Source organism: Paramormyrops kingsleyae, chromosome 9, assembly GCF_048594095.1.
Source record: "Paramormyrops kingsleyae isolate MSU_618 chromosome 9, PKINGS_0.4, whole genome shotgun sequence".
Lineage (NCBI taxonomy): Eukaryota > Metazoa > Chordata > Actinopteri > Osteoglossiformes > Mormyridae > Paramormyrops > Paramormyrops kingsleyae.
Window position 1 is genome coordinate 30,148,989 of NC_132805.1, and position 26,819 is coordinate 30,175,807.

At 38.5% G+C, this 26,819-nt stretch overlaps 1 long non-coding RNA gene across 2 annotated transcripts in view; it reads right to left on the reverse strand.

The window, feature by feature from the left end:
- Positions 1–514: 514 nt before the first annotated feature.
- The window catches only part of LOC111843886 (uncharacterized), a 36,480-nt gene continuing 10,175 nt past the window's right edge, over positions 515–26,819 (reverse strand). The window contains exon 3 of one of the 2 annotated variants that reach the window (XR_002838267.2): positions 515–576. This is a non-coding gene — a long non-coding RNA (uncharacterized lncRNA). Of the gene's footprint in view, positions 577–22,122; positions 26,535–26,819 lie in introns of those variants that run through there. The other variant, XR_002838268.2, reaches the window with a different exon arrangement.

Consider the following 26,819-nt stretch of genomic DNA (forward strand, 5'->3'; position numbering starts at 1 on the left):
CTCTTCACGATGACCGTCTGTCTGACTGACTCGTCTCCCTGATCACTCTGGGACGGGGTGCACTTCTGGCCATTCTGTTGGTTATCACTTTTTGAAATGCTAACTCATACTGACCCTCCCTTTAGAATTTATGAAGGCTAGTGATAAATTACAGTTTGATATGTTGTGTGATTGATCATGTGCTGTTTTTGTGTCTTATTAGGAATATAAATTCTCAGGATATAAAAAGTAAAATACAGCAGTGCTGATGTAAAAATATTAACAAAATGCAACAACCAAATATTTTTCAAGTTTCAAAGTTTATTGTCACGTGTTCAGAGGAAAGATTTATACTATATGGGTAGAGCATTGGGGGTGGGGGAGGGGGAGGGGGTAGGACGAACAGTAGACAGGATTGCGTAAACAAATAAGTAATAATATGAATAATATGAAGGTTCTTGCTCCAAATGCAACATCTAGAAAAGAAATAAAAAGTGCTACACTGTAATAGTTACACTGTAATAGTGTTACACTGCAATAGTCCCAGCTGCTCCAGTTTCTTTTGTACCAGCTGGACTTGATGGAAGTGGTCTGGAACTGGAAAAAAAAAAAAAAAAAAAAAAATATATATATATATATATATATATATATATATATATATATATATATATATATTCAGCATCATCCTTTAAACCCTTAAACCAATCAACCTTACAAAACTCCATGCTTCTAATAGACCTGTAAGTAATTTACAGTTTTTCAGTTTAAATTGAATAAAACACTAGCAAAACGGATTATATATGTTTGTTTGTGGTTGTGTACATATGAACTAATGTGTATATATGGAATATATGAAATCAATGTATAAAATAAGAAAAGGCAGTCCACTGTTAGGAATAAATAATAATGTCGCCACCAGCTCAAGTTACTCCAGTGAAGCCAACCCAGATGATGTGTTGATACAATTTGAGGCATTTATTATGAAAAAAAGCAGCACTTCCTCTCTTCTTGCCAACACAGACAATTGGTTCAGCTGACAGAAGATGAGAGAGCTGAACGTAAGTGAGGAAGACAGTTTCCATTACCCTGCATGCTCACCAGAGAGTAATTTGCAGAGGCTGGGTAAATTGTGATTTAAGAAGTGTAATGACGTGTAATAATTTTCTGTCAGTGTGTCAGTTACTCCTCAGCACGTAAGAATGTGGGGGGAGGTATAGGATGGGGGGGGGTGGAGAGAGACATACCCCTAAGAAGTAAAAATAGAAAAAAAAATGTCAGATACATGTTACTGAAACGGCTGATGTAGTAAAGTGTGTGCACATCAATTCACAAAGAACTCCAAAGTTAATCCTAGAAAATAACTCTTGTAGGGATTCGATAAAATAAGAATTTCTTAAAACCTGCCTGGTCACTAATTTTTGCCTGCTGTCCAATTAATCGTCCAGAAAATGACAGGCTCATGGATTTTCACAGTAGCAATGGTAAGCAGGAACAGGTTTAAAAAATCCGGAAATGGTCCTTGTTGAAAATAGGCTCCTCTAATCCGGTAAAAGCCGGCCAAGTTCCTTAGCACCCATATCACAACACACAAATATTTCCTTAATCTCTAGTCCCTCCAAGCAAAAGAAAAATGCAACTATATTCAATTTGATTTTCTCATAATGTCTGTAAGATGGTGTTTATCTAGTTGCTGGTTGTACCTAAAAAGGTTTATAAGGGCACTACATGAAACTCTGTACAAACTAAGTATTTCTGGATACCCCGCGGGGCCCTAACAGAATTTTCAGCTTATGAGCTACAGCTATGAGATTTAACTCTTTCCTGGACAGCACCGTGCCAGCGTTCGGTATGCTGCTGAGACGACACCGGAAAATAACGTTTCCGTTTTTGTGTAGCGTGAATCCTTCTTCTTATGATATATTTTTGTGATTTTTTTCTTCTTTTTGCTAGGAAAAAAAATATATATTAAACCAAAGAACAAGCAGAGGTAATTCTGGGAAAGATGAGGGGAAATCATTCTGCCCTATGAAAAAAATAAAACAAATTATCCATGAATATAATACAGGGCTTGATTAACAGTACAATAATGTTAATATAATGTTACAAATAATAATAACATAGTAGTGATATTAAAAACATTACAAGGTCAAAACGTGCCTTAATCTTGGTCAGCGCCATGGTAATACTAATTTTTAAAAGTGATAAAAATTCTTGGCGGGAATGCAGGAAAGTATAGCAAGACACTTTCAAGGAGTTTAGTGTCTTTTGTAAACAATCTGCAGCCCTTAATATATTTTATATTATTTATTTTTTAAGTAGCACAGCTTAAACATCAATGTTGAAAACAAATTCAAAATGCTTAATTCCTATATTATCAGTGCCAGTTCTTTTGTAGTCTATGACTAAACTTCATAATGTTCAATCCATTTTCAAACCACTTATCCTGGTCAGAGTCACCTGGATCATAGGTACAGCCGGGCACAAGGATGGCTACACTGTAGACGGGATGCATCTGGACCAAAAAACAACTGAATGTAGATCACACAATCAATCCCTGGTCTATTGGCAATTAGTAGATGTAGAACAACCTAGTTGTGTGTCTTTGGACAACAGATAGAAAATGGTGTGCCTGGAACCCCCTACCCAGGAGGCAAACAACACTACTACCCAGTGAGCCACCACTATCAAGACATTATGACATGCACAATGCCATATAATAAGACATGGCATTGTAAAATAACATTGTCACAGAGTACCGATTGAGAAACTCGTGCCCCGTATCAGCCGTTATTTCCATCAGATAATCCGGAGTACCAAACAAAGGCGTTATCTCTGGCATATATAATTTATGAAAACTAAAGCACCTGCTATCGCAGTATTAATACTTCATCACAGGCTCCAGTAGAGCAGGGAATCATCTGCATTGAGTGATTACACTAAAACGTTATCATCTTTTATAATACAGTCTTACATTATAATCTGTTGTCCCATGAAGAACAAGAGATAAAAATTCCTTTAACAAACTTCCTTTCAAAATTGTCTGAATATTTAAAGAAAGCTAAAGAAAATAATAATAATTGATACTTTCATTGATCACCTCCCTCAACTTGCTCTTTGTAGAGTAAGCTGTCCGTGAAGGGAAAGTGAAAAAAAGGGAAATGAGCAAACAACATTACGCAAATGAAATTTGACATAATATATAGATTTATTTGCAAATAATATACTGTTTTTTTTTCTTTCAAATTTAGCAGTAAATTAAGCACGCTTTTAATCTGAGTAGCAATTAATACTTTGAGAAGAAGGGAAGCTAAAATTCAGTTTTCTGTTTTCGTTTTTTTACTGATCTTTTCATCATGAATTCTAATTAAAGTCAAAGATTACAAAGTTAGTTTACACATATGCGGGGTCGGGGTGGAGGGGAATTAAGAGTTAAGGGGATTAACTCTGACCTTGTAAACTTTATATCACCTGTATTTTAAACTGATGTTTTCTAGAAAAGAAAAATTTAGTACATTACACTTGTGCAGCATCAACCAAAACTAACAGAACGATCTGGCAAAAGGTTAATAGAGATCATTTTTTTTAGATTAACAGTATTCTAGGTGCATGGCATGAATATGATATTGATCTATGTATAGTTATTGAATGAGGAAAAATAAGTCTTCCTCAAAGCTGTGCTACTAGACTCTACATGTAATTATTATGCATCTGTGTTGAAAGCAATATGCAAAATGTCAAAAGAGAAAATATATAAATGAATGACTAATGCAGGCAAGAAACTAATTCAGTGTCAGGTGATGCTGAAAATCAGGAGCTGGTTATTTGTACTAACAAGATTGTTAAATTACGAAATGACTCTGTCTACCTGCGATTTGTCTTTGACTTTTCTCTTTCCACCGACCTGTGCTGTTTGATCATATATTGCAGAGCACGGTGGCTTGTCTCCTTCACTTTCCTTACTGGTCAGGACAGATTAAAAAGCCTACCACGCCACAGACCAGTCTCGGCATACCATTAGCATATATATTAGATTTGAGACATTTTCTAATATTCTCCAGCACAACTCATCTGTCAAGGCAAGTGATGAATTATAAAATGCATGTTTGGGGGGGAAAAAAAGACCATCCCTAACTTCTCACCTTATAAAGTCTAAAATGATTACGATTAGTTAATAATAATAATAATAATAATAATAATAATAATAAGAAGAAGAAGAAGAAGAAGAAGAAGAATACCCAAGCGATTTACACTGATGTTTCTATTTGTTTTGTTTCATTTTATTAATACGCTCATGTTCGTTTTAGTAGTGGTATTTTCTGGGAACAAGTGAGGAAAAGTTCAACACTAGTTGCAAGGCCTAAGACATAGTACCCAGAGGAGATACTTGTTAAACTGTTTATTAGTACATTTAAAATGAAACAGAAATAGAATTTTAAGAAAAAGAATCACTTTTTTAGATATTCGTCTGTGCATTATCTGTGCAAATGTGAGTTTTGTCATTAGTTTTTTGTTTTTTTCCCCCCTGGTCTCCTGAAGCATTTAAAGATGGAACTAGACTCAGCTTTGTAGTCCAGCTAAGCAAAAGGCCCATCCATTTCAGCATAGGGGCATCGTAACGGAAGAACATACACAAATAAAATAAAATGAGGTCAAGGAAAAGACAAGAATGAACATGTAACTGCTATACATCTCCTGTGTTATAAGGTTTACTCTATACAGTCTGAATAAATGCTTAATGACAGTATTTTTTATGTCATTATACAGGAAGATTATAATGACTTTTCATATAATTTAGTACTACGATACTGACTCATTACAAATAATGATATACCATACAGTTAAATGCAGTCCAGTTTATACCTTCGTATGTCTTCTTTTTCAATATTCCTGATCTAAGTTCCAGAAGAGTGATAGAAAAAGCTGGTTTTATTGGCCTGATTCTGCAACTAATATTCAAGAAAATCCCAGAACAAACTCTGCTATTAAAACATCATCTGAAGGCTGTCAGGGCGTATAAAGCTTTATAATACGACCACCACAAAATATACCCTATGTTAATTAAATGACTAAACAGTGCAGTAGCCTGTGTCCTGAATTAATTGCTTTCTATTACATTACATTGTCGTATTCAGGCCCTGCTGTATTATTAACATTGTTGTACATTCCCCTACATTCAATTTTCCTAAACAGTATTACTCAAAGAGATTCCTTTCTTCTCGAGAATGTGCCGGATTTCTGTCAAAGTGCATTTCTGCTTTGTTAATTAAATGGGCGAAAGTGCAGTGGCCTGTATCCTATTTCCATCAAATCCATAATTTAAAACATTTACAACAATCTGCTATTAATACCGGTGTTGCCGAGTCCCCCCCCCCCCCCAACCCCAACCCCGTCCCCTAAATATGACTCTGCGTGGTCCCCAGTGTTGCAGGAGCCAGCAGATTTAGTTGTCTGCCAGCAGAAGAATTTTATGCTTTTGTTAATTAAATGAAGAAAAGTGCAGCAGGCTGTATCCTCTATAACAACTTTGTCTAATAAAAAAGTAATAGACAATCTCCTGCTTTCAATTCTTTTGAATACTATTATACAAGGTAATAGAGTTTTGGAATGGGAACTTCCAGATAGCTGTCACAGGGAGCGTTTCTTCTGTTTTTTATTAAATGACTAAGTGCAGCAGTCTGTATCCTATCTCGCCCATTGCATCTATTGGATTGGATTATTTTACATTTTGATTGAAATGATGTCACGGGGAGATAAAAGCAGCTCCGGCTGTTGTAATTGAATCAGGCCGAGTTGTTTATTCCTGTGATCTACAGTGCCGATTCGCATGTCCTAACATCCAATGCATAAAAGATCCACTCTTGTTTAACACACTACTGATTAGATCTGTTTAAAATGGCAAAACAAGAGCGGCTTGCACACAGAGACGGGCAGGGCGTAAAAGATAATATATAAGGTGGGAGGGGGGTTGGGGTGGGGGGGAGGAGAGGGGCTCTGGCGGCACCCCACTGACGATCTGTGTGGATGCACCATCTGCTTAACTTTCCATGTGTGACCAAAACTTTCAATAAATAAATTTCACGTGGCATGAGTGCCAGACGCGAGGCCTTTGACTGACAACATTTAAATAACAGTTAATCGGAAACGGCGAAGACGGGAATCCCTACATCCCGCTGCCACCGATGGGCGCTTTGCAGGCATCGCAGAGAGCAGCCGTGCATCCACCTGCCCTGAGCGCAGCAAAGGCGCAGCTCTTCCTCTAACACGCCCCTCTCACTCTCGCGTTTTCTTTTTCTTTTTGAATCTGGTTCTCTTTTATTTATGCTTTTTGTTTAACTGGTTTTCTCTGCTTACTGCCATCATTTTAACAGTCCACTAGCAAAGCAACAACATGGACAACCACCATAACTTATGTCATATATCCACCATGTATTAATCAGCACTAAACTCTCTCTCTCTCTCCACACACACACACATACACACTATACACACATACACACACATATGTTATACACACACACACACACATTATACACACACACATATTTTGCAGGAAACACCACTTGTGTTTTTATTTAGTGTTATGTCTCATTCATACTTTTTAGACGTTTCTGCTATTATTGACCTTTTCTTCACCATTTGGGTCAAAGCTTAAAAAAGCAATTCCTCAACAAAATGTGTGCAATAACGTGGAAATGTTAACCATTGACTATTAAAAATATGATTAATGTTCCATAAAGCTGTTAAATGGCGCTGCTGCATAACAATATAGATTTCCTTTCCATTACAGTAATAGTTTTATTGTAGCATAATTATGAAATAAAAAAAAGAGCCATACCTGGGAAAGCTTTACTACGTATCAGAGACTCTTAAATGTGCAAATGTTTCCACACACAAGTAACACGGGTCAATTGCAAACAGGATAGTGGTAATGATTAAATCATTAAAATTTTGTCCATGCTTCACAGAGCATAGAGAAAATTAACTGCCCACCAACCTCATTTTTCTGCTGAACATGAAATAATGATTTTCTGCCAGTATAATTACAAAGCCAACATCTGATAGAGTCAGCATCCAGGGGGGATTATCACATGCATGAGTATTAGACCTCATTACCAGCTTGACTGCAAAATTATTACATCTTGTAATTGGATGGTGAGATTTATATACAGATTGGCCTGGTTCTCTGTAAGATTGTAATTACAGGCTTCGTTGGTTTGCTACTTATCACAGTGTGCAGGAGGAGGCAAAAACAAGCAAAGGAAATACCATTTCATTAAGCTGTAACCCTATCAATGGAGGACTGTGCTTACATCCTCTCTATTTATTAGGCCAAACAGAGCTGTTGATGGGAGGGGGGGGGGGGGCATTTATTACCAGCTGACAAATGGGATTTCATTTATTTAACCTCCGCGATCTATTTCAGTAAAATGTATAAACGAGCCATCCATTTTATGATTCTGGAGTCAACGCCTCAATTATCTAAAGGCTAACTGACGGTTAAAGCCCCCATCTGCTAGGATGAATTCATTGATTTAATTTGCCCCGTGTTGCTGAACACTTTGTACGATAGAACGGAAAGAAATATACATTCTCTTTGCATGAGCTGTGTGTCTGCGCGTGTGTGTACGATTCTTCGGCACAATGCAAGAAACCAATCAATAGCTATCTTAAATTTTATGAGACAAGTAGTTAAAGCATTCAGGCCAAGCAAGGAACACCTTTGTTCTTCAATAACAAGTAATCTCTGTTGTAGAATGAATATTGACAGGCTTGTTCCTTTGCAGTTAATTTTGTAACTGCACAAGCCAATCAGAGCATCACTGGTAATGGAGTCGTTATTAGGGTCCATTACAAAGGGTTGTGGATCAATGGCAGTGTACAAAGATATAGGCCTGTACTACGGAGGAATGCACGTGTGTGAAAATGTCAGGCTGGGAGGTTGTTGTGTCCTTGAACACAGCAATCATTTGTTTATTGCCTTTTGGAAACAAATTATGTGTTCTGTAATTAGACGAATTAACATTATAGCCATTATAATCATTATCATCAGCAGTTCAAAAAAACTGTATGAGTAAAAAAAAAATATATTTTAATTGTTCTTGGAACATTAATTCAAAAAAAGTTCAGAACAATTAACTTTGCATCCTCAGTGTTCTCAATATCAGTTCTGCGTATTTTGTCGGGTGTGGGGACATAAGTGGGTCATTGTTTTGCTGCATATATATATATAATTTCTCTCCAACCTGATCCTTGTTTTCTCCTTTTAAATTGTGCTTGTCTTTCTTATTTCACTCCCAATACGCCCAGACACAGCAGAAGCTTAGGCTGTACAGAGAATTGATTTCATCGTTCTTCTCTCCGCCAAAGCTGCATCTTTGGCTTGTTCTGATAAATTCCAAACTCAGTTTTTCACATCATTCTGCCCTAAGTGCCCTATCTAGTAGAGGGTCATGGTGACCACAGAGCCTAACCCAGGCAGGACAGGTCACATGGCATGGAAACTCTCTGGATGGGATGGCAGTCCAGCATAGGACACACACTCACAAGGGCAATTTAAACACAACAAATCACCCAATTGAATGTCATCTTTCCAACAGAGGAATACTCAAAATCTAGCTGCATTATTTTATATAAAGACAACAAGGTATACAGTATATTTGCTAACATTTTACATTGTGCACCTTCATAATGCATTAATCATAGAACATTCACTGCACCTTCATAATGCATTCACTATGCATTCATAAGACATTCATAAGTAGCATACAAGTGCACCTTAACATCCTAACATCCCTTAACAGCTTTAATATACATTAACAACAAACATTACATGATTATAGAATTATAATATTTGTTATTAATGTATATTACAGCTGTTAAGGGATGTTAGGATGTTAAGGTAAACATACATGATGTTTATGAATGTTTTATGAATACTTATTGAATACATTATGAAGGTGCACTGAACGTATATGTATGTACAGTGCTGTGTGCGTCAGTCTCAGTATTTAGGCAAAAAATACTGTTAGTGTGATACTACCTGGTGAAAACCATTGGATTTGCTCACTAATTTGCTGCCATAAACCACATCAAGTAAAATCCCATATAAAAAAATTAACAAAGGATGAAGTACAAATAGTATCCTGTATAGTAACACGTGTGTAGTTCCTCATTTTGATTTATTATGCTTGCATATGGAGCTACAGTCGAGACAGCTGCCAGCTGTACATTAGGGGACAGAGGCAAACTTAACTGAAATTAAAATTCCACCCGACAAATTTAATTTGTTTTCCTTTTCATTTTTTGACAAGAGGGATGCTTTAGCCTAGCTTAGTCACACAATGCGACAAAACCATTAAAGACACTGCCAGCTGAGTATTTATATTGGTCATGAACTGCACAAAACAAAAATTCATTTTCAATTATAACGCAGAAGTAGTTTGAAATACTTCTTGTCTTTTCCCACCATAGTTTATATCTGCCTAAAGACTCATTTATGCTCAATGTTAAACACGGATACAGGTGGAGCTTTCTGTCCATACTCTGAGTTTGTTTGTCTGTTTTTTTGTACGTTTTTGGAAAGCTTACGGATGCGGACGAAACGGAGCAGAACCATCGGCAATTGTGTGGGCAGCGCAGTCCATAGTGCAAACAGGACACCATGTGAGGCAAAGAAGAAATGTAAAAAGAATGGCGGAACCTTTGAGGAGCGACTGTGTGATTTGGTACAAAATCTTAAACACTTGTATGATTTTACTTCGCCTGAGCAGAGAGACGAAAATGATCACAGAACAGATGGGAGGGGATTGGATGGGAATTAAATGTCAATCGGATGGTAGCAGAGAAGAAGGTGGAGGTCTGTCCTCTCCTGCCCTCCAATGAGGGTATCCATGCCAACGGAAAGGAAGCATGTGGGCAGATCTGGAAGCAGTCAGAACTTCCACACATAAACTTTTTGGCTCTCAGATTATATTTATTAACTATTACTCTCTTTAAGAAAAGAAAAAAAGCCCATTGTGTATACCACATAATATAAAATAAAATATAACGTCAGATTATAAAGGGTGGTTGCAAGCTTCTCCAAAACCATATGCAAGCTGTATATGGAGTATTGAGGATAAATACTTTGAAACTGTCCCAAATGACCCAAGTCTCCACTGCCGGGGAGTTAAGCTGAAGAAGAGTGAACCTAGTAGCTGAGATCCACTGGATGCCATAAATTCCTGGAAAACATTCAGTTAAATACTCTAACTAGTGTGTAAGTGCAACGCCCATGAATATGATAGATGTTATAATTTGCTACTACTTTGCGGTCTAAGCTAATAGAGCTCATCTTCTGGGTTAGTTTGGGCCACAAACTTCTCACCAAAGATATGAGATATATTTGGGTTTTTTTTCAGCATATTTCTATATTGGGTTTGCCTTCTTGGCTGCATCAATCTTAGCCACAGCTGAAAATATCAATATGTGAATCTGGGCGAGAGAACTCGATGCCCACGATCAGAAAGTCACTGGTCCAACGGTCTGCAGACTTTACTATAGAGCCCCTGAGTGAGGCCCTTAACCCCACAAGCCCCAGGGACCGTCTGACCTGCTTCTCAATTTTATGTCACTTTGGATAAAAGCATCTGATAAGTCAATAAATGTAAATACTATGAACTTTGATTACCACACAAAGGTATGAAAGGAATAAAACAGTACTTACAAGTTGCTGACCTTAGACAATAGAGGGGGACCTGTTAGCGATGCCTTCCATGTGGAAACAACCAGTATTTTTATGTGCATTGTGATGTAACAGCTGCTATTAAGTATTTAGGTGTCTACACTGACAGTTTGTTAGCTGTCAGCTAATCTGATTTAACATTTCAACACATAATTTTTTATATAATTGTGCTCAACAAAATCTAGTTCCAGCTGCCCAGCATATGTGTTTTGTCATTCCAGTGTTCATTCCAGTGTTCATTAAGTTATTAAGGGTCAAAATACTGATCATTTAATGACTTGCATTCAAAATTCAAAATTTTTATTAAAAAGTGCATTTGGTTGGATTTTTTGGTCTCTTTTTTACAACGTGAATTTATAAAAGGTGTTAGAGTTTTCACAGATTCTTTTGTCTGGAATTACTGTGTAAATGTACAAAACATACCAACAAGTGCTATATGCTCATGATGGTTACATGCATTAGACATTCATTAAGTTTTCCTTCCACACTACTCTGGATGGGACCTCGGGCAGATTTCTTGAGTCTACGCCCAAAGAAAGTAACCTGACCCAAGGTATGACTTCTCACAGCTCGAAACCCGATATTTCAGCAAAATGGCACACAATAACCCAGGCTAGCTCACCGTCTGCTCTTCATTGATCAGGCAAACAGTTGAGTGATATTTTATTACAGAGTGACGCAGCCATTTAAGCGTCTTTTCATCTGTGATGGGATTAGAGTGGACACGGAATAGCGAGAAACTTGTTTCCCAGTGGACCCATCAAAGGGAATTATAGAGTGCAGCTTCCCACTGGAAACAGCTCTTAAAAGTGCCGTTTTCACCCAGCAGTCGAATCAAATTAAAACGGGTTACCGGTCTCTGACCCTCCATTAATCAGAAAGTCGGAGTTATGCCCTGGTGATTTGTTGGTGCGACCTGTCTTTGCATTGTAGCATCTACATCTTGAAGTGAAAATTGAGGAAACATTGTCTATTATAATTACACCATTAATATATATGCTGGAATGAAACCTTTCCACAGTTGATTATTATCCTTTACAAATACAAGTGAAATGTGACCTTTTGATAAATGAGGAATTATATGCTTGAGTACCTCCTTGCATAGTTAAAGTGAAACTTACATATATTATCTACAGATGCATCTTAAGGGAAATTATATTTTAACAATAAGGCATAATTAACCTAGAAATGCTATTTTATCAGTACCTCTCTGTGCCTGTTGCTGTAATCTGTATATATTTCCACCTTGCAGCTTGAATCTGAACAACTGTTTTAACACAACAGTAATAAATCTTAAGGGAGAAATGTTTAATTAAACTCAGAGCTAACTCAGCCTCAGAGCTAAATAAGGTCTTACGGTATTTTAAGTACTCAGCTTTCTGTGTTTCTTCCTGCGTTGTTTTCTCAGAAAAGCCGAATAGTGCTTCAGGAGGTAAACAGGGGGGGCGTCTCCAGTTCCAGTTAATTAAATAAATTCCCCAGTGTCTGTACAGTCATGCCATTTCACCATAATATTCTACAAATATGTAGAAAGAACAGCATGGCTGATCTTAAACAACTGGGGTAGAACTTCGGATGATTTTATTTGCCATTTATTGCATTTATTCAAGCAAACAATTCTTCTCACATTATGATACAGATAGATAATAGATAGAAATGCATTACTGATCTCATGGGGAAATTTGTTGATATACAAATTAACAAATTTTGTTATAACAATATAGAATCATGTATAACTTTATGTAAACCATACAAGGTTTAGGTCAGCTGCGTATTTAACAATGACACTGAGACTGATTCATATCTGACCAGATGTCATCCCCTAATAAACTGCCGAATTCAGGAAATTACAACAAGATGAGGTCAAAATTTCTTGGGTAAATACATAAACACATTAATTTCACCAGAGGATATTAAATAATTATATATACCATAAAACAATTAAGTCTGTCATTCCGTATTTTGTTTGCCTCTTGATCATGTATAGTTGGTGTTTAGTATTTTTTTTACCTTTGCATTAATGTGACAAACAGACAAGGATGTTAAAATTTTGAAACATTAAACAATGCATGAATTCATAAGTTGCTAAATGCCATATTATCATTTATTTGTTCCTTAGTTTAATGTCGATCCCTATCGTTGGTACTAAATCCAGAAATCATTTGTGTTCGACTGTATAAAAAGCATGCTGATTGATTACCGTTCCACTAAATCACCGTATTGTCAATCATTTGCTGTTGAGCTATGGTTTAATTTGAAAACAAGCATTCCGACGAGAGCGGCAGCTTAAGTGGTGTTTTTCGATACCATTCTGTCTGCTTAATGCGGTGTGAGAAAGCTATTCAAATAAAGCGGAAAGAAAGTAGACATCAGACGATGCTTGATTTCAACATGACCTTTAGATTGACATTACTGGACGTTCCTCTAGGGAGGGTGGAAAAAGAAGCCGGATACAGTAATCCATCAGATGAAATAAAATACACAAAAAGACAGAACTGAAACATAAGAGATTATAAACTAAAACAGCATTTCTGAAGTATCTGTTGCCTACTTAACTAACGTAAATGATTTAATAATCAATAAAGATATTGCCTAATAATATGTCTGATTTGGCTGGATAATTCACTGATAAATTCAATAACCATGTATGCTTATAAATCCACACGATCATATCTGCACTTCGCTACATTAATCTCCTGTCAGACATGAACGGGACCAGAAACCACAAAACCCTCCAGGACTCCAAGCCTATGCTACTTATATATTTTTGATGGTTCAAACTGCTGCCTTTATATTTATCCCCTAAAAGACAAATAAAACCAGAGAAATCTCCCACATTAATGTGGAATCAACATTCAGCAAAATGGGCATTAAAGAGGTATCTAAATATTACATATATGTGCGTTTGTGTCAGAAGGGTCACACTTATAAACGTTGTGATTATCATAATCACTGAATTAAACGACATGATAAATGACGATAAAGCTCGCTGTTCCCCAGAGGAATCCCACTGGTTTCAAAAGGCCTTAACAGACACTAAATATCCTATAAACACCACTAAGTACTCAAAGTACCCTTAACAATACCTATCTCAAGTTCTGAAACTGTGCTCGAGAATATTTAATTCACTGAGTTTAGTTTAGCGAGAAATGAAAAGTCACACTCCTGGTCCTCCAGAAAAGTTTGCCCTTTGACCTCTTCCTCCATTAATCAATTGGAAGATGAATAAATAAATAAGCCATGTGGCAGGTCCCGTTTTCAACAAGCTGTCTACAACTGTCCAAACCACTTGAACGTCATTAACGTTACGAGATCTATGCATCAGAGAAATGGACTTTGAGACATAAAGAGTAACTTGGGGATTAAAGCCCTGAGTGGACAATCTGCTCGGGTGGTTAGGAGTGTTGGGGGGGTTCAGGGATCTGCCACGGATCGACGGCCTTGCCAATTCACAGGAGAGATGGTGGTAGGTCTCTCCACTTACTATAAGGACCAGACTGTGGACAGGAGCCCCCAGGGTTGGGGGCGAGATATTCTCTGGGTCAAAAGAGAGGGTTCAGCCCATTACATTATTGATTAATATCTGACCCCCCCCCCCCCCCCCAAATGCTCCAGATGCCACGAGGCTGCTTAAGTTTCCCTGCGCTTGTTTAAAGCCCCCATCGCATTTTTTTTGTCTTCATCTCAGCTGCTGCCTTTTCCCCTTGATGTTCAGATTAATTTTCTAGACGAAATCCATAACCGTCAGTGATTCAAATCTAATACAAGCTAACCTGCTGTTTCTTTTTGCGAGTATTATCTTCAAAGAAGCCCAAGTTCCTCATGCTCAAAAAAGTAAATACAGTACTAAATATACGAGTATGATTAGAAAGTATAAAATACTACCCTGGTGTAATGATTTGGTGTTCATAAGGAATAAGCCTTAATTTAAGATGGCATCCTTTAATGGTCTTTTTTCTGTGAATCGTTGGGGTATGTGTGACGGGTAACAATAGTTCTTTTCAGTGGTTCTCTCCTCAGGAAGAATGACCTTTATATGTAATTAGACTCTGTGCTATATGTGTCATGTACAGTTCATTATTATATGGAGGCATGGTTCAAAAGGCTGTCCTGAAAGATCTTCTGTAAAGTCAAAATTAATCCGCAGTTTTCCTAAAATGAACTCCATTGTTTATAAAGCAGTTAGTGCCATTTTTTTTTGTCTGCAGACTAAAACTAACTTTGCAATTTAGCATTAATATCTTGATGAACCAATCGACTCCAGGCTATTAGCTACATCTTAGTGATCCTGTAATCTGTGCTCCTTTGAAAAGCCACTATTCACACTTTAATCAAATGTTCTTTATCATCTCAGACTGTTTCTTTCAGAGTTGCCCCCCCCCACCACCCCACCTAACATTTTTATAATAATTATGTGTTGAAAAACGATGTCATGACTCATGACTGCCACAGATACTGGTGTCTGTACTCCTCTACTCTTTCTCTGCTGGTAAATGTCTAAAGGCCATAAGTAATAAAATGCTCCAGCACCAGAAAAAAAGTATTTCTGGATATTTGTTGCAATACGATCTTGATATTTAACCCAGGAAAACACAACGATCGTCCAGCCTAAACATATTCAGACAGCGCTGTAAGACGAGACATTCGCAGTTTTTAACTTGCATTGATTTAATGACAAAGGAAGCAAAAGAATCGCCGTTAAGGTGAAACTCGGTGAAGGTGCCAACACTGCAAAGGTTAACTAATCGGCAGTAATGGTAATGTGTGCTGTCAAGCAGCCGCCGCCCCATCAGTCTACAGTAGGAATAAGGAAGGTGCCCTCTTACGGAAGCGCTCCGAAGCGGCATGCGGATCCCATCAAAGCGCCTGTGTACTGAAGGCTGCCCGATGTGAAACTTCTGCTCTTTTACTCACATAGCGGATCTTTGCGCTCTCATTTTCTGCGCTAGAGCGGCACATGTGTATTGCGGCAGCACAGCTGTAAATAAATCCTGTTTTTTCACCCCGCTTTTTTAGGGCTATGTGCAACTTGTAAAACATAAACAACTCAATACTGCTGGCATACAATATAAGTGCAATCCTTTGCGATGAATTATAAATAATTATAAATTAAATACAGAAACACTGAATGCAATTTTCATTTTTATTTTAATGTTTTCCCTTTGTGTAAAGAATAACTAAAATACAGTGTCCTTTCTTGCTAATGTTCCAATTATTTAATTGCTTTTTTATTTATTTTTGGTACAAAATGACCTAAAATGTATATAACTGCACAATATTTTTTCGTTATATACGTGTACACTTTCAAAAGAAAGTATAGTAATGATCTCATAACAGGCGTGCCACTTACTGCCATCTCAGTAATGCGAATACATAAGAGAAAACAGCCGCATATGCAGTAACGGAGACTGAAAATGCTGCTCTTGTGTTTCCGTCTGGGCAAAAGACTACCAATCACCAGCAGGTGGCGCCAATTCAACTCTGAAATGGATAAAACCCTGTCATGCAAACGAATTGAAATATTTTCTTAAAGCGCATTAGTTGTTTGACGAGTACATTATAGCCTAAAACGTATAGGCCTACTTATTTGTATTACACATAATTGCATACTAAGTGTAAGCTACTTACAACCTAGTTTCTTGAATTAACTAACTTGAGCCTGTAACATTTCTTAACTTAAACAGTATTGCTATGCATCCAGACGTGTACTGCCATAACATTAGAGATGTTAGAGATGTTCCTTTGGAGGCTGCTTAGATAAAAATACTTTCGTTTAGTTTAACCTGTCCTGTTTAGAAAGACTGCTTCTATCATAGACAAATATTAGCAATATATGTCATATATATTTTTAATATTCATAAATATGCAACTTAAAACAGATCTGCCACTCATAACTTAACTTAGAACCACAAATCTCATAAATTGACTCCTGCAACCTGAACAATTTTCTGTGTTTGGGGAAATTGTACAAATTATTAGTTAGCAAATAGCTATTTGCAGTGGATTCACATAGACATCATGTGTTATCTATTGTGAGAGTAAAAACACATTATATACTTTTTGACAGCATCTTTTACAAATGATTATTATTCATGTTATGATGCTTATAATACATACTTATTGTACAATGATATGTCAGTTATGTGATTTAAAAAATAACAATAATGTGATTTTCTACCATGTAACATAATATAGTATGTTCCACTAATTGTTCCTGTTTGAGATGCTATGATTGGTTCGCTTCAGTACACAAAGGCCATCCCAGGGGTATTTTGTCCCGATTCACCTTTTAAGAGGTCAAATTTCCAATAATCCTGTTTGCGTTTCTCAGTCACAAAACCAATACACTGTAATTTTCCTCTACATTATGCCCCTCTGGTCAGCTGTAATAGAATGACCTTTTACTGTTTATCCGGCACTTTCGTATAAAACAATAGCAATAGCAGTAGCTAAAGTTTTCTACACACACACACACACACACACACACACATATATGCATATATACATGGACACATATATGTATATTAGTTTTAGCTTACTATAAACTTTATCTGTTAACTTTATTTGAGTCTGGCCATTCTGACTTCTTTGCTCTCTCATTAACACGGTGTTTCCTGCCACAGAAGTTCAGATAACTGGGTGTTTTTGTCCATCACACTGTAAACTCCAGAGACTACAGTGTGTGAAAGGCCCAGGAGAGGGGCTGTGTGATGCTGGAATAAGGGCTTCTCGCACCAACAATCATATCACGTTTAAAATCACTTAGATCGTTCATCTGGGCCACATGTAAACTGAAGCGCTTTATCTCGTGTGTATAATGTATATATTGGAGGCGTGCACTATTTGCATGACCGAATAATGTGACCTCAGAGAGTGTGTGTGCATGTGTGTGTGGATTATGTTTATATTACATTATGGGGAACAAATGTCCCCACAATGTGATAAAAACCTGTTGTTTTGACGTTGTGGGGACCATTTTGCAAGTCCCTACAAAGATCTATGAAAGCATTCAAAAAAGTAAAAATGCCAAACGTCTTGTATTTTGTTTGGTTACTTATGGTTAAGGTTAGGGCTGGGTAGGGGTTAAGGTTGTAAATGTTGGGATTAGAGTCTTCCCTATAGAAATGAATGGAGAATCCCCACAAATATATAATTACAAACCTGTGCGTGTGTGTGTGTGTGTGTGTGTGTGTGTGGAAACAGTCTCAACTGGAAAAAGCAAACGAATGTCACGGATGACCTCCTGTGAGGAGAAGCATTCCCTTGAGGCCTTCGCCTCCTGTCCTCCCTGCCCTCCTCTCATGACTCCTCCCCTTCTGGGACAGTCCCACCCTCATCCTCCTCTTGCTGTAATTGAACAATGCTCTGTCCCATTTGATGGGTTCATGCTCCCAGGCCCCGCGCTCAACCCATCCCATAGCAAGAAAGCTTTTTGCACATAATAGATACAGCATGTCATTTGTGTAACGCAGTAATATGTTCAAACACTCTGCTATGACTTCATGTGTTTTGTACGACTGATAATATTGTACATCTGAACTTTACTGGTACTTCACTACCTCTGTGGTTATTTGCACATCCTTATCCCCATTGGATTACTAATTTATTGTTTATTTATTGAACAATAATTCTTATATTTAACTCTCTTGTCTTGCACTGTCTTGTCTTTCTGTCCTGTATTGCACTGTACTGTCCTATTGTCCGGCCATTTGACCTGTCCCCTCCTCCGCAACTGTGACATAAGAACTTCACTGTGTTCTTAAAACTTGAAAACGTCATTTATATTATTCATTATAGCAGGTATAATCCACATTAGCCTTGGGCAGTGGAGGTTAAGGACCAGAGTTGCAGCTTGAATGCTGCCTCTCACCATGAGAGAGTCGGTGTTGTACCTGTGAGCAGAGATCTTACCCCAGCCTGCTATGGTCCAGTCGGAATGGCGTGTGAATAACGCGCAAAATCATGAGCAGTGGGAATTTCAGCATCAGCAAAAGCCGTTGCACAATACCACAATATGAAAGCCATTAAACAATAGTAGTGAGACCTTGGCCATTAAGAGTCGGCCTATAGCGACAGGTCTGAAGATTCCTCAGAGTCATAGCTGTGCAACATACAGAGCGGTGTGGGGAACCACATCTTCTGTGCTAGGGGTCATTCAGATAGTCCCCAGCCTACTCCTATAGCTCACAGTGTGGTGCCAAAAGTTATACAATTAAAGTTTATTATGCAGATCACACATTGCGGCGCTGCTTTTTTGGGCTGTCACATACTAAAGTCATTTTAATTGCTACTCTATTTATCTCACGATAACTTAAAACAGGAGTAGGCAACCCTGATCCTGGAGTGCCAGTACTCATTATGTTTTCCACACTACTTGGTCTCTGATGAGCCACACCTGATCTCAGGCAGATAGATACTCATCAGGTGGGGTGGAAAATCTGCTGGGTACTGGCATTGCAGGAACAGGATCACCTACCACTGGCTTAAAACAAGAACACAAATCACACCTTCCTCAATGTGCCTTCCATAACTCCTTAGCCAGTACAGGATCAAGGTAAGCAGGGAGCTCATCTTGAGAAGAACGGGGTACCAAGCACTGGACAACCTGACAGGCCAGTCACTCATATAGACAAATTTCTCCTTTTCCTAGCACCCCACTGTTCTGCTCCAGCATCATGCAACAAATTATGCAAAAAAAATAGCTTTTACATTTTTTTGTCCCTTCCCAGTGGTATCTGGCAGGTTAAAATCTAAGATTCTGCCTGAGGGTAAGTTGCTTTTTTGTCTCATTAAGGAGAGTTTTTAATGTCATATGTCTTCCTTAAATTAAAGGTCAAACCATCCACTCCGTATCTTTCGTTTTTTACAGTAAAGCAAATGTGTTGAAATAACAGGGTATAAAAAAAATCACTTATCAGCCAATGTTGTCGTTTGCCTTTAAGCTCTGAAAATAAGCTGCAAGTAATTCAGCATTATTTATTATTTGTGATATAACTGCATGGCTATACAATTTTTGATATACAATTATTTCAGTAATACTTTACTTGAATCAGCACTAGTAACTTAGTATCTCAGTTACCACTCAAGTACAAATCATGAACAAATACAGTATCTACATAAAATACATGAACTGTTTGATCAATTAATGATCAACGAATATGGGATCACTATGAGAAGTAAAGTAAAGTGTTACCATTATTTTTATGTTACGTTGCTGTTAATTCACTTAAATGTTGCTGACAAATGGATCCAGGAATCCTTCTTTAGACCTGTGGTGGACAGCTGGAACTGTGTTTTTATTTCAACAATATGATGACATGCCTTCTTGTCTTCTAGAATGTTTTACTTGATTAAAATCCGATTACTCGATTTTTAAAAGTACCGATTAAAATTTGCCGGAGACTCGGCAATAACTCGGCAATATGGCGGAATGAATGGATTAGCGTCCAGACCTCAGGTGGGTGGGAGCATTTCACATTAACTAAAGTGAAAGAAAATGTAGCCTCCTGTCAGCATTGCAAAGCAGAACTTATAGCCAATCGTGTGAGGTTATCCATAGATATGCGCCATTTAGCCTCTTGGAGTAGCCTAGCCTGCCTTTGCCATCATTTTGACTTTAATTATTTTGCTTAATTTGCTTTCCGAGATTCCTGTATCTCAAAATAATTGCTGCTAAAGTGAAGGTTAGCCCAGTCGCTTAGCTGCATCACCTTACATGATGCAGTACATAATAACCAAATAATTATTTTTAAATGCTCTGTCAAATGAGTTGGCGGTGCTGCCTACAGACTCGAAGCAGTGCCAGAAAATGTACGTTAAAAATGGAGCTTATGCGAGTAAAAGTGCCTAAATTGACCATATGGAAATGAATACCCTGCAATGGGCTGTAGCCCCGTCCAACATACATATATTATATAGTGTCGCCGGGCAGATCGAGGCGGAGGCAGCGAAGAGAGGAGGCGAGACGTGTTAGTATTAAGTTGGTCTTTTAATTAAATGCTTAAAATATCTGCACTCAGGCAGCCACAAGCTTCCGATACCTTAGAAGGGGAAGGCAGGAAGGTTACACAGTAGACGGTAAAGCAGACACACACACGATGGGTAATTACAGAGGATTAGCTAGGGACACGTCAGGATCATACATACAACATATGTAAAGCTACACGTGACAACAGGGAAATACAACACAAGTATTAACACAAACAACAATACAGGGGCTATTTACGACATCTCCCAGAATGCTCAGCCCTTTTACTGGCCCATCTCTCCGGCTCTACAATATTATATTTAAACAGTTTCTCGATTAATTGTCAAATTAATTGGTAGATTACTCGATTTTTAATATAATCGATAGTGACAGCCCTACTTTAGATGGCATAAAAGTTATTGATAAAGCAAAAGTACCAGATTACAGGTATGATGAATTTGGTTAACGACAGCAACAACAAGAACAACAACAACAATAATAATAATAATAATAATAGTAATGTAAATTTGCCTTGTAAGAAAAACAGACCTTTAAAAGTAAATTTTATCTTTTTCCATCTTTATGTAATCTTCTTGATCTGTCTGCCATGGGTGAGAGGAGCAGGTCACCTATGTTTCCAAAGGGTCTTGTGTCTTGCCACTGGGGTCACGGAAGCGGTGACATTATGCATGCCATTAGTAAGCCACCTGTCATTGGGATTCACACCTGATGGGTTGGGGTCAAAGGTGACATCACAAATCTCATTGACAGAACTGAAACCTTTCTTCCAGGAGCCAGTCAGGACCAAAATATTTGCGCTACGGTAGATGGGCCCTAATTTGCATCTGTAGCGTGTCAAGTTAATGCCTATGTGGACTTTGGCATTAGCAATCTTAGCATTAGCAAGATTCAAATGCTGCATATTTTTTTTTATCAATACACCCATGAAAACAACAGCCACTCAATTAAGAAGCGAGTTATTTGATTATTATTTTGGTTGACTGTCTGAGTACGTATGAAGTACTGCTTATAATCAGCATTTAAAAACTATAGCGACAAGTAGACATCGAGGTGGGGTTTAGCTATCGCCTTATGAAGGTTGACAGTCATCACAACACATAAAGAGAGAGACCACAGAGATTATTAGCCCTTGAATGCATGCTTGGTGAAGTCAGTAAATGGGTTAGTCTCTAAAACTGATTATCTTCCTTTTGTCCTGAAATATAAGCTAGAAACCGAACTTGTTCGCTTTCAGTTTTATGATTGATTTCCTGACATTCCTAGATTGTTTAGCATAGGACTGAGAGTGTATTTTTTTTTCCATTTTATATATAGTCAGTCAGCCATGCAACCTACAGGCCCAGAAAACAGGTTGATGTTTCAGAGTAAAAGGATTAAGTTTAAAAACATGAACAAATACAAGAATGGGCAAGTACAACCAACAACTGCAAAGTATGTTGCAGGTGTTTTATAGATACATACATAGTAAACAGTCAATTGGGTGGGGGGCTTTTAATTCTATTATTATTTTTTTGTGCATTGTTCTTTACATGTATCTTTATGCATTTCTTTGTCCAAAGAGACATATAAGTAATATGGAGATAGTCTGTTGCAAAGCCAGTATAGTAACAATGATGGTTTAAAGAGTACAGACGCTCCTCTACTTACGAACTTTCAACTTACGAACTTTCAGACATACGAACGAAGAGGACTGTAAGTCCAAATTGTGTTCCTTGGGCTCCCGTTTCCTGTCCGCAACATCAATGTTTTTTCTGCTCGCCAGTTCCGCCTAGTACGCCTTCTGGCCGCTACTCCCGCCGCGCAGCAGCGTAGCGTGCGTACTCCCGGCATCCTAGCTCTTAGTACTTGCGTATACCCTTAAATGATGTTGAATAACGACTTATGAACATTTCAAGTTACGAACGGCCGTTCGGGAACGTATCTCATTCGTAAGTAGAGGAGCGTCTGTATAAGGATACTATCAGAAATACAAATATGCAAGTATCTCGTTTAGGCCACAGTTTTACAGATATTCCATAGTCATATTACATAACTATGTCTTCCAGGGCAACTGAAGAATGAAAGAAATTATACCTCCAAGTGTCAGTCATGTAGCCACCCTTAGTAATACGGCTGATTTGATGTACACATTTTGTTCTTATGAGGGACGCATGTCAATCTATTCTCAGGTTAAAATATGGGTAATGGGCACCTCTAACTGTAGAAGGAAACATGGATGACTGGATGTTCCTGCAGTTCATTTTTCTTTGCTCTTTCTGTGACTTTTCCCCCAGTGTAGTGATTTCCAGTTTTCTATCAGGCTGGACTGTCCACGCTTGTGCGCAGCACTACCTGCACGCCTCAGAGCGGCGTAAGCACACCCCAGAGCGCCAAAGAGTGTCATGCTTTTGACAGGGTAGCAGCCACGTGATACAGAGTTCCTGCAAGCAGACTTTTTATATCTCTCGCTGCTTGACACTAGCAACCATTTGCAGATTCTTAGCACAGACCGAAAGCATACCGGGTGCATTGTGGTTCTGGAGACTACATGAATCATGGAGATTCACTATATATTAATGAGTGACAAAGATTCCGTTGTGTTCCTCCTGACTACATTGACATTACAAGCCTTATTGTCCAGGTCCGATTTTTTGCTCAGATTGGATTTGCCTATCTTGACAGTTCACATTCATAATTACAAGTGACCTGTATCTAACTGTAACGTAAATGCATCTGTCCTATAAAATGGTGTGTATGCGAACATTGATACATTTTATTCACGAGTGATCTGCGTCACCAGCATCAAAAAAAAGCTATCCTATCTGACTGTTCACATTCTTGTTGCATACATATCCAGTCTAGGACCACATATGAAAGTGACTCTGACCTGATTTGAAAAACTCAAAAAAAGATTTGAGTCACTTTGAGTGTGAACATAGCCTGTCCCAGTGAGTCCACAGTCTATGAATGTTACATTTATATAGCGCCTTTCAAGACACCTAAAGCTCTTAACAGAATCAATGGGGAGCCACTTCAACCACCACCACTGTGTAGCCCCCACCTTGATGATGAGACGGCAGCCATTCTGTGCCAGGACACTCACCACACAGTAGCTAAGGTGGTGAAGGTGCAGGAGAGAATTCACCAATTAGATATAGGGGATATTTAGGAGGATGGATTTGAAAGGGCCACAGTGGGCAGTTTTAGCCTGGGCATCAGGGTACCACCCCTGCTTTGTAAAAGATGCCCCATTTTTACAGCTAAGGGTCCCCGTCACTGGGATCCACACAGACCACAGGATGGGCCACACCAACGCCTCTCCCAGCAGCAACCCAGCTTTCCCAGTTAGTCACGTATCCAGATACTGGGCAGGCCTAAACTGGCTTAGCTTCAGATAGATTATCTGGTCAAAACGTCTGGTGAAACAAGATGTAGAGCTGGGATCACTCTGGGGTGAGTTTCCCAGAGCCTTTTTAACGCTACGTCGTCTATGTTAATAGCTAGAACTTACAAACGACGTAGCGTTAAGAAGACTTCGGGAAACTCCCCCCTCCATCCTTTCCTCTCCTAATCACTTATCCAGTACACAGTTGTTGGGGGGATATTTTCTTCTAAGATGTATTATCTGCTCTAGTTGAGTGTGTTTTCTCCTGGCCCTCCTGCAGCCCAATGAGATGCGATTAGTTTGATTTGCATCATTAAATTGTTCGTTGCTTGTGTGAGCCTTGCAATTGCCTGGAATCCTGTCTGGGACGTTCCTCAGCCCTGTACAGACTGGGATAGGCTCTAGTCCCACCCGTCCCACTCCAGTGTGTCCAGGACAAGTGGTTCTAAACTAGATCCATAACAATCAATCATCCCTGAGCTTTTCATTGAGTAATGACCTCAGAGATGTATCTGTTTGCATTTGACTGTTTATGTAGCATTGTTGTGTTTGTCCAGATGGTCTATGTGAGCAATCCTTAAAATTTTTATTTTTTTTAAAAAAACAGCACAATAATCAGTCTTTAAGAAGTCTGGCCTTAATACATTCAAACTTGTCTCAGGATATACATCAGCTTTACTATGCTGTTCTACCACAGGACCAGAGACCAGATTCACGGAAGCTGGATCACAACACATGCGACTCTGACCAGCGCTCTGATTTATATTGTATAGTGTCCAGTAGTATAGAATTCCAGTAGAATTTCTTTTGAGAAGTGTACATATTTATTGAGATTAACAAATAAAATAAAAGTTTTTTTTAAGAATCCCGTTAGCATCACTGGTGCTTCGCACGGCTTTTCCGAGATGAAACTGCTCAATCAGTTATTGTATTGTATGTCCTGAGAAATTGGATTTATGACATCTTCAATCATCAGTTCAATCCAACTCTTCAATGCAAGTAAACACAACAAATTTGAGATCCATGGATTATGAAGTATATCTATGAAATATGCATATGGAATAAATGTGCGTATGGAATACGGTACTTCTACTCTGCCTAGTTTCTTTTTGATGGTTATATTTGGGCATCTTTAGACATTAGAAAACGTGTGGTTTTTGATATTATACATTTTATAAATCTTTTAAGCTAATTCATTTAACTATGCATATATTTATATTTAATTGATTTATTAATTTGTCCCCAAACTAGCAATTTAATCCATGTCCCATTTACCGTTGACATTGAACTATAATTTTTCTTTTGCCTGTGTTTACTTAAGTATTTTCCCACCGATGTGACACTGGTAGGTGACAGGAAACAATGTAGGATTACAGATCGTGAACCTTCAAAAATGTTGCCACATCTTTAAGCCCCACTTCTCACAGTATCAGTGCCGGAAAATTCCGGAATAAAGAAGCATGCAAGGCGATTCATTTAATATGCTCAGGAACATGCCACATTTGACGACCATATGGGGCTGTGGAGTTTAACGAGCGCTTGTGTTCCGGATTCCTGTAAGGCCGTTTGAACTCCGCACTCAGATAAGTCATTAAAAATTCAGTAGTACCTTCTTCTTAAAAGGGGGTCTCTACAGCGAATCTATTGTATATAATTTTGCGTATCGTATTGTGATAGTGTGTATCATGCCATCATTCTCTGGAGTAAAAAAAGATTATTTTTTGCACACAGCAGGTCAAAAGCATCTTGATAGAGTGAATTGAGTGGGCAGTGGAAAATGTACAGTATGTCTAAATTTGTATATCTTCACTGGCTCATTTATTTGTAGATGTTTGTAAATGTGTGATAATTGTAATAACAACTATTTATATTTATTATAGTATGTGTATCATTCTTATTAAATAGCATAATTGCTCTTCCGTAACAATTTGCCAATCCACAGAACATCTGGTTATTTTTGTCCATTCTAGCATATGTTTAACCAGTCAGTGAGTGCTGTTGTGGTAAAGCTGTATTTGTCTTGTCCGGAGGGGTGACAGTAGCGAAGGCGCTGTATGTGAGTTGACGCACAGGTCACCCCCCGCTATAAATTGATTGTTATTCGTCTATGAGTGGGGAATTTTTTTGCCCATTCTGGAGTAGTTTCTGCTGGCGCCCTGGGACTCCTCTTCCTTTTACAGGGAACTGTTTGAGGAAATCTCAGCGGACCTTGATACAATTACCGCGGCCTCTCCTCTTCAGCCACTGCACTTCTGATCGCGGTCCTCTGAACCGCGGGGAATAGAGCCAACTATCAGGCAGAAGATTTGGTCAGTCAGGCATCAAATGCGGGCCTCTTCTCTCACCCTGGGCACTGGAGCGAGGGCCGGGGGGGGGGCTGCCCTTGTGGGTTTTCACACGCTTCCGCCCCCGGACACAAGGATCTTTGGCTTCAGGACAGGGTACGCTGGAGAACAGTCTTGACTGTTAGATTCTGGCGCCTTTTGTGCCAACAAAAAAAAAAACACAAAAATAAAAAGGCTCTATAAGCTTTATGCTTTTCTTGCCCCTTCAGATTGTACAATAAAGGGGAAAAGGCTCATCTTTGTTTGGGGCGTGGCTAGGTGAGGTCATTGGGCACATTCTTTCGGTACTCAGGGATGGAACGACCCATGAACTGGAACCTAAGGGATTCGTTCATACATTGTCTGTACCTGCTTGCCCTATGTAGGGTCATGGGGGCCTAGGGGGTATTTCAAATTAATTGCACATGCAACCTTTCGTGT